The sequence below is a fragment of the Meleagris gallopavo genome, chromosome 2 (genome assembly GCF_000146605.3).
Source record: "Meleagris gallopavo isolate NT-WF06-2002-E0010 breed Aviagen turkey brand Nicholas breeding stock chromosome 2, Turkey_5.1, whole genome shotgun sequence".
Lineage (NCBI taxonomy): Eukaryota > Metazoa > Chordata > Aves > Galliformes > Phasianidae > Meleagris > Meleagris gallopavo.
Window position 1 is genome coordinate 77,460,020 of NC_015012.2, and position 10,800 is coordinate 77,470,819.

The 10,800-nt window shown below is 39.4% G+C and overlaps 1 long non-coding RNA gene across 1 annotated transcript; it reads left to right on the forward strand.

Moving 5' to 3' along the window:
- The first annotated feature begins 278 nt into the window (after nt 1–278).
- Nucleotides 279–7,568, forward strand: LOC109366214. The gene is made up of 3 exons (XR_004158971.1): nt 279–1,968; nt 2,084–2,139; nt 2,722–7,568. It is a non-coding gene; the product is annotated as an uncharacterized LOC109366214 (long non-coding RNA).
- Nucleotides 7,569–10,800: the final 3,232 nt, after the last annotated feature.

The window sequence follows — 10,800 nt, forward strand, 5'->3', positions numbered from 1 at the left end:
TTGCATTTCTTCTGAGACTTGTTAGGAAGTACAGTCAGAGCAGTATATGAATCCGTGGACTTTCTTTCTTCTCTTCATTGAGTGAGACATTTGACCATCACCTGCCTCTTAGACTGAGTTGAGCAGGTTTGGATTGGACTTGTCATCTCAAAATGTGGATCTTTATCTAGGATTTATACTCGCTATGCTCAGTTTCTTTATAATCTCACTAGCCTTGCAATCCTGCTAGGACGTAAGGGAAAGGAAAGGAGTGGGGGGGGGGGGAAGAGAAAGCAGACTTTATATGTTTCCCTAGGATATTCTCTTTAAACAACAGCATTTCTAGGCTGCATTTTCCAGATGTGCTCCACTTAGGTACCTGAAGTTCCACAATCTGAAAAGTTGAAATAAAAAGCTGAAGACTGCTCGTATAGACATTATTTTTACCCGTTAGTCACTGTTTTTTCCACATTAATCACAGGGTAAAGATATCGGGCTTCAATTCAGATTATGACAATATCTAATGTCTTTTCCACATACAATTTCAAATTAGGAGAAGACTTCCTCTCTTGTTTTCACGGGAATTTTGTGAATTTCAGTATGTATATTTTTCCAGCTGTAATACATTATTTGCAATTGAAAATTGCTAGTTGAAATATCATCTTTCCTATGGAACAACTGGTAATAGTAAATCTTAGAAATGTAAGCTTATTTCAAGCACTCAGGTTAGACAGTCTATGCACAAAATGGGTCCTGTAATGACCTGGCATCATTCCCTATAGGTGTCAGCATCTGGATGTGGGCTTGGTTACTCATAGAAATCTGCTGCTACAAAGCTGATGGGCAGCAGGTAGTGGGTTACATCTTTAGTCTAAGGTCATTTGAGGTAAACCTTTCCTCTGTAAATCTGTCTTCTGAGAGAAAAGAGTCTTGTTGAAGAAGTCACCTTGTTTGTTTCCTTGGGAGGAATAGAATAAAAGCACCTACTGCTTCATTCACATGGATGACTTACTATCCTCAGGCCCCAAATTGCAGCTGAGGATTCAGCGAATAACATAAAATAATGCACTATATGATACACTGTATACTATCTACATCTACATGCATTACCTTTCCTGTTACGGAAGAAGGTAGTTATAGACCTGCAACAAGTAACCTAACAAAAATAAGTACTCTAAATTTGTATTAGGCATTTTCCTACTCTGGAGACTCTAAAAGCACTAGATTTGTGACATTTGTTGTCTCCTGCACTTCCTTCATGAGGATTGCTCATTCTCCAACTACTCCAGTCCCATAGCAGTAATCCAGCTGAACTGTCTGCCCTTGCCCAAAGGCCCTGGCTGGGCTGGCAAAGAAGTGGAAGATGTTTCCTCCTGTTTACCAGTATGCTGAAGATAGAGGACAGGCTTGATTTATCCAGGAGGATTAGTATGGGGCTTTGGTAGATTGCTCCGGAGGACTGCGCTTTGCTCTGGGTCACAACTGTCTATTTGTTTGTATCCAAAAGAATGGCTGCTCTCGGACGTGCACTGCCTGCCTCTGAAAGGCAAAAAAACTTTATGAAGTTGAGGGCCTCAAAGGTAGGGTTTCTTCTCGACACTAAAACATTCTCAACAAAAGACGCACTGACAAACTCTACTGCCAAAGGTAAGAAAAATAATGTCAGATTTCCTATTTTATGGCCATTTCAGCACACAAACACTTTCCATCTACGACTTCTCCAGATGGCAAATATTTTTTGCGCATTCAGCATAGCATGTATGTGCAGCGTGTGTGTGTGTGTGTGTGTGTGTGTGTATACACAGCAGTTTTTATTCTTGTTGGCAATGTTTCTAACTGCTCAAGCTTCGTATTTGCAAAGCATACACAGCATCCTAATGCTCTCCTGTTTATTCCTGAAGTTTTGCTGACTACAGGTACAAAAATATCACAGAAAACTCCTGATGGAATTCTGTTGTAACTTTCTGTAGCTGCTACACACAACATCAAGTAAGTAATCATAATTACCAGTTTTTAATGATTACGGCAACAACAAAAGAAATCCTGAAGAAGGTTGGTTTGGTAAATCTTTGATAAAATTCTACACTATTTTTCTCACTCTCAGTTTTGTCACTGAAGAACCATTTATGATGAACACTGCAATTCTACCAGTTGTTCTTGGTAAGGATAATCAACTTTTTTCCCCCTCATTTTTTCCCCTTCATTTTTTCTACACAAGAAAAAGAGTACCCAAATGGGCACTTTGGTTTCCCATAAAGCTGGGCAGTCGTATTTTGTTTATTAATTCTTGCACTGTTTCTTGTTTCTTTTAAAATATTTTGGAATTTTACATGATCAGCAACTTGGACAAGATCTATTGAACACCAAAAGGATTATATTAAATGTTAAGAATATGATAATGTCTCATTTAAACAAACAAAGAAGACATTTTTTAGGGACTTTTTTGTATGATATAAAGCATCTTTGACTATTTTGGAATGAAAAGCAATCTCTGAATATAAGACATTAAAAACAGATAATTTAAAACTCCAAAATAAACTCACCCCTCCTATTGGAAACAATATCTGTCTTTACTCAAGCTAGACAATTTCGTAAGTTGTCTTCATTTAAAAAAGACATCCTAGAACGGCTGGCAAATCCACGGTTGGGATGGAAAGAATTTCTGGATGTTCAGCCAGTCTGATCCATGTTTTGACATTTTATGCAAAAGAATAAAAGCTGTTTTTCCCCCCATTTCTCCAGGCTGCTACTACCCATCATTTCATACAGATCTGGTTACACACGCACAAAAAAGTCATCAATGTATTGGAAGAAGACTAAGAGAGAGACTGTTTCTGTTTATGCAGAACTTCTGGAGATGCAATACAGGTGATGCTCCATTTCATAAGAGTTTTCCATGAATCCAAGTTAGCAGTACAGCTCTGTGCAGCAAAGCCCTTACCGGTGGTTGTGACGTGGAAGTCCAAACAGCACCAGAACTATCAAATTTGTCCCTGGAAGATTAGCAAAATGTATCCCCCATATTAGCCAGCTCAGGCAACATGTTGGAGAGTCTGACTGAGAAATACATATATAAAATGGTACATGTTCTACAGATATTTCAGAAATCATGTCTTTAGGTGAGCTCTTAAGAAGTTCACTGAGTGTGAAACTTAAGGCCCGGAGAAGGTTTTGTTTAAGCAATATTTAATTGTGCTCTCATATCTGGACATATACGACATTACTAATTCTTTTTCCTTCAGAAGCCTTCAAAACAGCAAGACCCATGATCCAATAAACTCACTTGAAATTTCTGGCAATATCATGGTTAGTGACTCTGCTTCTGATACCTTCTCTAATAGCTTCTCACTTAGCTTGCTGTAAAGCCTATGAACTGGCTTTGGTGAGGTGTGGAAAAAAAAGCTCATAATACACTTAACCAACAGCAAAGTTTCATGGGGGAAAAACCGTTTGTTGTCTTACTTCCTTCCACCCACAGCTTTTTGAGGTGAAATTGTGAGTTGGAAGTAGAGGATCCAATGAAACTCAAGACAGAGGCTTTTATTCACAGCTTGGTGGTACAAAGATCAGGCTTGGCCCTCTTGGCCTACATAGGGAATGTGGAGTCTGGAAAGCAGCAGGTCTTCATAGGTGCTGAACAGCATAAGATGAGGGAAAGGCTGGGAGCTATGGCAAGCTCAAATTTAAAAGATTACTGTGCCTCCACTTTATTGGCATTGTCTGCCCCAGGAAGGTAGTGGATGAGGACAAACGTTTGCACATTCATTCCTCACTGCAAAGTGTTTTGTATTCGTATTCTGTGCCTGGAGCTCTCTCATACTCAAGATTAAAATGCTGCTGACTCTCCTTTTCTGATGTTTTTTTCTGCTTGGCCTCTTAAAAACACTGGTTAAAAGGGCTTTCTTCCAGGTCACATAGGTTAGTTTCTATTTTAAGAAAAATGATTGCAGGATGATCTCAAGTTCCAAGTCTCCAATAAAGCCCTATTTGGTTCCCACAGTTAGTCCTGCAGAGCTGAGAGGATCTCTCAGTCATGCATCACAGTATTGCATAAGTCACGGAATCATCACAGAATCATAGAATGACCTGAATTGAAAGGAAAGTTAAAGATCATCTGTTTCCAATCCCCTGCAATGGGCAGAGACACATCCCACTTGGCTACGTTCAAAATCCCATCCAACATGTCCTTGCACATTTCCAGGGATGGGGCATCCACAGTTTCTCTGGACAGCTTATTGCCACTCCTCAACACCCTCAGTGTTCATGGGAGTCAACGACACTAGCAGGCATTTAAACTTCATCCAAGCCCTCATACTGAATGAGAGAGATTGCTAACCAATCAAAATGTCTTTTGACGTGTACAAGTATTTATTTGGCTAAAAACTATCTTGACAAAGATTTTCTATCTTCACAAATAATTTAAGCTTTAACTTTTAGTCTTACTAGTACCATTTTATTTTATTCTTTTTAATTTTTGAGTACTAATCTTTTTGAAACAAGAATTTGGTTATTCCCAGGGTTTACAAGGTCCCTGGCTGGGTATAAAATTTTTAGAGTGACAGAGGCAGAAAGGCATTTGGATTTCTTTGATAACATGTGTTCACTTACAGCGTTTTTTGTGTCTATTAATGAAAGGGACATGTGCCAGTTTAGATAACTGAGGTAGCTCAAACAGGCTGAGGTTAATGTAGCCATACATTACATGCAAACATACAACTCAACTGAATTGATAACTAGATCTTCTATAGAAATTCCATGATTTTTGAAGTTTATGATTCTGCTTAATTATAAAACATATATCAAATAAATATTAGATCACTGTATTTCTAAGTGCTGCTAAGTAGATCAGAAAAGAGTGAGAGAGAAAAAGTAATAAAGCTTCTCTTCACTAAATTTCAGTATTTTCTGTGTTCCATATGTAACTGAATACAATTCCTTCTTCCTCGATAACTAGAGAATTACAAATAGAATCAAATTCCTGGAACTCTGGTGTAATGACATGTCGGAAGAAGGGAGTTCAGAGACCTGCCTTTGTGTGAAATGTGAATTTGAAATGTTTCAGCGGGTGTGGGAAGAATACAGATATGAAGTTGATTTTCAGATCTTTTGCAGACCAACAGTGATGTAGGTTCAAGATATCCTGGGTATACAGCACTTTATGATAACTGCAGTGGTTTGTGCAGACTAAAAGTAATATCTAGGAAAACACAGTCCTCTCTACCTGGAAGAAATGTCTAGGTGTCAAAAAAAGATATGGGTGAGTGAATCCAAATATGCATCTACCTGATATAGAGAGTTGTATGTAACATACCAGCAAACCTTTGGTTTTAATTTTCATGCAGACCTGCTCAGGAACTGAACTCTTGTCACTATCTATCTTGAAAGCATGGCTCTGCTAGGGAAAATTGTTTGACAAAATCCATCTCAGTGATGTGCAAACACTTTTTTTTCATAGCTTTTTGCACACTGTTCCTTCTTTGTGTCAATATGTCCAAATTGCTTTTGCAGACTTTCTTGACTTCTTCTGCATCACATAGTCTTTGCAAGGGATCCCAGAGTAAGTTTACTCCTGGTTTGGAAGTAAGAATTAAAATGTAGACATGCAGCCTCCCTTCCAGTTATGCTGCCTTCCCAATGGATTCCACTGTGCTTCATGCTTCGTTTCTTGTCCTACATGTCCACAGAGAATAGGAACATGAGCAGATGACATATGTTACTTGTTTTGCTGAAGGTCTGCTCTTGCCAGCTGTGAGATTTAATGGGGGTTCCCTAGGTGACTTCAGAGGGGCAAGTTGGATTTCAGAGTGAAAACTGTGATTATTAATGCCTTGCTTTTACCCACAGCGCATCATTGTACAACTCACTGTCACTGCAGCAAGATGAGTCCGGGAGGAAAAGACCAAGTCCCTCAAGCATTAGCATGCACTGTGCCACCTCCTAACATTTTCAGTTATCTTCTTGAAGTCCGCATTACTTCTTCAAATTAGCTGCAACATATCTACAATGAGCGTTAAGCTGCAATTTTGGCCCTGGCCATCCTGACCAGAGTGGCTCAAAAAATGTACACTAAATAATGATGATGAAGATGTGACTCATCCTTGCAGACACCTACATAAGAGCCCAGGATAGTCAGACACAGCAGTTTCTTGTCACTTTGCCCCTGAGAGCAGTGTTAGAAGATGGCACAGGATCTCTGGTTCTCTGGCTGGAAGCAAACAGGAAGGGCTGGATCGATGGAGGTAATTACAGGGAATGACAGCAAGTTTGTGATTTTGTCTGACAAAGGGATAAATTTGATTTCCTTTCTCCTTTATGCACATTTGTTGGTTACTATTTTGGCTTCAGCCCTGCTTTTCTGTTCCTTCCTTTCATTTGTTCATTCTACATTTTCTTCTTTGCTGATTTGGTATTCTGTGACTAACCATCTCTGACTTTGTTTTTAGGCATTAACAGCTTGGGCCTGATTTTGAAAGGACATCTACAAGCCTGAATATATTTGGTAATGTTTTCAAAAGTGTTAGATAGTTTGAAAAATCACCTGAGGCTCTGACAGTCTTCAGTCACCCAAATCCTAGGGGAAATTTGGCCTTTTTATGACAAATTACATGCAAAGATAAAGCACTGTGTTAGTCTTCACTAAATTATAAGATAAATAACATGCTTTGGAAAAAATAGGAACTTCAATTTTTTCACCATCGACCTCTATTCTTGATTAAAGTGTACAAAGTCAGCCTTCAGGCAAGGCTACCCTCATTACTCAGTTCAGTGGCAAAGCAGCAGACTATTTAACAATAATCTGCCTTCTCTCATGCTAATATTTATCTAATTTAGGGCAGAAAGCAAAGGAGAAAAGGATTCTGCTTGATTCCACATGAATGTAGAGCTAGGTTGAAATAGTGCAGGTGTTATACTGGAAAGGAATTGAGTTTGCTTGTCTTTTATGGGAATTAAATGATCAGTAATAAACTGCACATTGGGTAAGACATTCTGAATGTATGCAGGTATCAGGAGAGTGTATTATAACCGGAAATGTGTTCCAACTACAAGTACAGTAACCACAGGTAGAAATCCATGTTCCAGTTCAGGACTTCTCCTGGAGGTTTCTGCCTTGCTGTGCAGCATGCAGCTGTGCTGCATGCTGAGGCTGGGTATTGGACTTCGAGGTAGTTGAAATAGATTGAGATAAATATATGCCACTGAAATTTTACAAATGTTTATCCTGACATGCTATAAGCCTTAAGTAAGTAGTACTCGCTTACACGAGCGATGATTCACGTTGTGCAGAATCTTAATTTCTGCTTCACACAGATGGTTCCTCTTTTGCTATGCTGCAGATTTTTAAATTTCATTTTACTTTCCTTTTTGAGTGAATTTGAACTTCTTTGTTTGCTGGAATAAAAGTCTAGTTTCAATTCTTATGATACCTTGCTCTCCCCACCTTCAGGCTGAATTTATGTACCTAGCTATTACACATCATCACAACACCTCCATAGAACTGCTTGAGTACAACCATAACCACCTTCAGCCCTACTTAGGCAGCTCTAATGATACCTGAGTACATGTATTAATGTTTGTATAATTAGAGATGATTTCCTGAACTGGGACAGAAAAAAAAGAGGAAGTTTTAATGAATGCAGAGCATTTGATCCTGGCAGGAAATAATCAGAACAGTGTAGATCAGGAGTTGGACTGCCAGATTAGCTGTGTGGGTATGTTATCTGTCTTCCCCCTACACGCTTGACTCAGCCCTTGTCAGACTCTCATGGGTGTCTGAGGGGTATTTATGCCTGTGGAAACAAGCTGGCTCTGTCAGTCCAAGCTGTGGGAGAAGACACGGGGGAGCCATGCAGGGCAAGGTGGGTGTACTGCTCTGTATGCCCATCTGTGTGTCATTTACTTTGTGGATTTGTGACTAGTACAGGCATTTTTTAAAGTACCCATCTCTTTTCCCAAGTGCTGTGAAAGCACAATTCAGGGACAAGTATAACAGAAGTCTTCACATGTATCTCCTACTGAAGTAAAATCAGCTAAACAGTATCTCACTTGTAAGGAATAAATAGCAGCCTGTGTCTTGCTTTTGCCTCTCCTGTAAGCAATATTTGCCATGAAAGTGAGTAGATACAAGGTATTACAGCTCAAAGAAGTGGGGTAAATCGCAAAGCTAAGGGGCTGTCACAGCATCATGATGGCAAGTCATTTTATTTTAGTCTGTGAGGACTTCAGTTTCTGTGGAAGACATAACCAGCATCCAAGCCATCCAGTATGTGGAGAACAAAAATGAAATTCATGTTACTGGGCACTGGGAAATCAAAGCAGATGATAAACACCAGTATTACTAGTGACATCCACTTCAAGTTGAATTGGACGGCCATCAACTTATCCCAGTCAGGCTCACAATGTAACAGCCCAGCCCCAAGCAAGTATTGCAGGCTATGCATGCTTCTTTGTTAGACTGATTCAGTGTTTGAGTAGGAGTAAGTCTCAGCAGGTAAGTGAGGAGTTTTGAAAGTCTTCTATGGAACACAAACAATTTAGCAAGGAAAATGTCAGAGGAGGAAAGGCCATAATATTCATGACAAATATGCCTGTGGAGGGGTCAACTAGGAAAAACATCACTGGTATTTTAGGTGCCATAAAAGTTTGCTGTAGAAGAACTGTATGAGGTTGAAAAGACAGGACTGAACATAACAGATTTTCATTATTTTTTCAATAAACATCGTCTCAGATGAAGGCGCAATCCACTAGTTTTTGTTAAAAATCCCAGTTTTTCATAGAAAAGTACTTGAGACAGTCTTCTCCAGAAGTAGTTCCTTCTATAAAGAACAAAGTGCATTGTCAGATGCAACTGGTTTTATATCTTTTGGCCTCAATAGCCTCTGATGGGAAGCTGCCATCAGTGAGTCAGATGGCTCACAAAGATACAGCTTGATGTTAACGTACAGGTTTACTGTACAGGTTTAATGTTTGTCATGCTATGATTCATTACACTAAATGCACGAATCATGGATGCAACTGAAATAATTAAACAGCTCAAATGGGAGGATATGTACCTATCCTGATGCTTTGCAGCATCCTGGAAAAGTCCCTCTATCGAGCACAGTCCACCTCTTGGAGCTCAGCAGAGCCCTGTCCAAAAGGGCTGATAGCCCAAGGGCATGGCAAGGCCTGTGCCAAAGAGGAAGAAGCTGGTCTAGAGAGTCCTTGCATAGAGTTCTGGGGCTGGCAGTAGTCCCACTCCAGCAGACAGCAGTGGGAATGGAAGCTGGAGTGCAGGATGCTGAGAATGGAGCCTGCAAGCCCAGGCCAGGGATGGACAGTAGGTCCATTGCAGCCAAACCCAACAGGCCCTGAGACAATGCATTGTCTTGACAACAGATGGATATGCATGTTTGTACTCAGTCTGAAGTCTGCTCGTGGTCCTTGTCAAATCCCCAAAAATGTTTCCTTCTGCCAGCAAGCATTCCTACTGTTTTATCTGGATCAAACCAGACTATCAGACTTCCATCCAGACACTGGGGGCCACTCTGGAGTTACACTGGAATTGCACCAAAGTTACTGAGATCAGAGTCTGGCAGCGGGTGAACAAAACCAGAAATAGCTGCATATCATGAAAAGAAGACAAGAAGACAAAGGCATTTGTCAATGACTGTGATGTGACAAATTAAAAAGGTTCATGAGAATGGACGGGCTTAAATTACGTTGTATTTTGTAAAGCTATTTATGACTGGTGTAATTTAGTGCATGAAATATACATTCATAAGTACTTATTGAATTGTTATGCAACAAAAAAGGGAGCCCAAGCTTCCTAGATTTAAAACCAGTATAAACCAAGGATGCATGCTAGGTATTCTTTAGAGGAATGTTACAACACCAGTGTTGTTCTTGCACTTTCCTGAAATCCTAACACAGTGTAAGTGTGGCATGGTCCAGATGATGAAAAATAAATGTATGAGAGTAGAACCAGTAGATAGAGCATCTCAGAGAGTGTGTACAACAAACCGTGACAAGAAATACACCATTTACATTCCTGCAAGATAAAAGCAAATGAAACTACAGATTGGCAAGGATTTCTCAGTTTAGCTCCAAGTCTTTTACAGTAAGAAATCTTCCCCCAGGCGGAAATTAGGAAAGAAATTAAGATTATGTGTAAAGTTTATTTTTAAAAAGGAGAATTGAACATTAAGGGTTATGATCTCAAATGCAGAGACAGCTTTTGAAATGAAGCCAGAAATAAAACATTAGATTGTATTACTGTGCCAAAGGGACAACTTTATTTATTGTTGGACAAAGGATTCAATTCATTAAAAATTACTTAGGCAGATGCTGATATTTCTGATATTTCATCCTTTACACTGGAGTGAAGATCATGATTTTCTACCTGATTTAAAAAATGAAAAAGGTGCTTTAATGACTGCATAGAAGATATGTGAGAACTTTAAATTAGAACATAAGGCCAATAGTCTTTTTTGCTGCATTAGGCTGCCTTAGCTGGATACCTAGAACATGTTCAGTGACAGAACAGGTCCAGGCCAAATATATTTTTTTCTTCTGGATTCTTGTAATTGCAAATAATTACAGTCTTTGCACTCACAAACAAAGGCAAAAGAATTGTAACAATCAGCATCCTATGCCTACTTCAGAAAATGTGCCTCTCTTTTACAAAAACTCTCATGAACCCAGCAGTTCAGCACAGTTGTTTTACCAGTATAGATCTGGAAGATATTGTAGTGGTAACTAAAGGCAGCATCAAGTTTTTTCTGACTGTAGCACCTCTCCAAGCTTCATCATGGCTGGCTCTGCTGGTAAAAGTGTTTGCTAGTT